Here is a 1,824-nt window from a genome sequence, read left to right as displayed (position 1 = left end):
TCCAAACGCACACGCAGACATACAATCACACAGAAAGCGAGAGCCATGCACACAGCCATACACACGGTTGCAGCCTCATTCGCACAGAGTCACATATGACTAAAAGGACATTCACAACACACACACGTAGGCCACATAAACACACACAGACACACACGCCAACGAAAAGCTTAGTCACATACTTATAGCCTCACACTCTGTAAAAGTCACACGCACACACACACACACACACACACATAGATGCAGTGACACACTGTTACAACCACACACATCTAGAATTTTAACCCCATACATACGCACAAAGCTGTATGTTACACTTTCACAGCGACACGCGTAGTCACAAGCACACATTGACACACACACACACACACATCTACAATTTTAACCATACACATACGCACAGAACTGTCAAAAACACACATGTGGACACATACACACACAGACACACACACACATACACGGGCTGCAGTCTTCCGCCACATACGTAGACATTATAAACTGTTACAGTGTTTAAACTACACACCGATACAACGGCCAGACGCATATATATTCATACGTATACACACACAAACACAAACACGCGCGCACACACATACACACACATAAACACACACAAACATACAAACACTGAAGGCTCCACTTACAGCCACAAACGCACGCAAGTATATAACTACACACATTAGCTGTCACTCATAGGCACACATACATACACATAAACGTACACACACGCGCGAGAAGGGGTCCAACCACACTCACAAACACACACACACACACATACACTGACACATACTCCAGCCACACACGCACGCACACACATACATAGATACACAGAAACTGAAACCAAGAATGAAGAGAAAAGAGAGAGAGAAGGGGAGATAGTGAGAGAGACAGGGGCTGAAAGAGAGAGACAGACAGACAGAATAAACAAGATAAAGAGAGTGGGAGAGATAAAGCGAATCAAAGTAATAGAGCGAATGAGAAAGAAAGTGAGGACGAACAAATATGAGAGAGTGAAAGAGAGAGAATGCGCACGGCAGGTCCGTTGCAACAGCAACTGAAGTGTTCCTCGATTGAGGACGAGACGAGTGGGGAAGACAAAATAAGCGACTGGCTGTTTGCCAGATGTTAGTCTCCGACCAGGATAACAGGCGATGCTTCCCCGAGTCCAGGAATCGCCAAGAACTGCCAGACTTCTTCCGTTGATTCTCTCACGACAGGAAGAAAAGGAAGTACAATTAATAAGTTGGTAATAAGAGAAAAAGAGAACAAGAAAGAGAGAGAAAGAAAGGACGAAAGAAGGAACGAAAGAAAGATAAAGAGAGTTTGAAAGAAAAAGCGCGTGAGAGAGAGAGAGAGAAAGAGAATGTGAGACTGAAAGACATAGGAAAATAATAATTAAGACATGCTTTTAAATCTAATATAAACACGTAGATTTATCTGGAGATAAAAAAAAACGAGAATTGTTTACATACATACATCTTACACATACACACACACACACACACACACACACACACACACATACACATATTATATAAATGTATAAAATTGCTATCCCATAGCATATACAACATAACCATCACACATACCAAATCGTATACATACTCAAGGAAAGGAAGTAATCACACACAATCGTACGCATTCATACATACACAAATATACACATATAACAAATAATAAAAGTGATCATACACACACACACACAAAAAAAAAGCGTAAATACAGATATTATATATACATATATATATATATATATTTCTGTACACATAATCATGTGTGTATATATTATATACACAAAGGTATAAATCCTACAAAAAAAATAAG

At 40.1% G+C, this 1,824-nt stretch overlaps 1 protein-coding gene across 22 annotated transcripts in view; it reads left to right on the top strand.

Moving 5' to 3' along the window:
* Positions 1-1,061: 1,061 nt before the first annotated feature.
* Positions 1,062-1,824, top strand: part of LOC106876215 (roundabout homolog 2) — a 1,018,579-nt gene continuing 1,017,816 nt past the window's right edge. For 20 of the 22 annotated variants that reach the window (XM_089352320.1, XM_089352316.1, XM_089352303.1 and 17 more), the window contains exon 1: positions 1,776-1,824. This exon is cut by the window's right edge and continues 124 nt beyond it. The gene's annotated coding sequence lies outside the window, so the exon portion shown is untranslated. The other 2 variants (XM_089352294.1, XM_089352292.1) reach the window with 1 other exon arrangement.

The sequence above is a fragment of the Octopus bimaculoides genome, chromosome 5, assembly GCF_046866305.1.
Source record: "Octopus bimaculoides isolate indiv1 chromosome 5, ASM4686630v1, whole genome shotgun sequence".
NCBI lineage: Eukaryota > Metazoa > Mollusca > Cephalopoda > Octopoda > Octopodidae > Octopus > Octopus bimaculoides.
The sequence above is the reverse complement of the archived record's forward strand: the minus strand, read 5'-3'. Positions and strand labels throughout refer to the sequence as shown.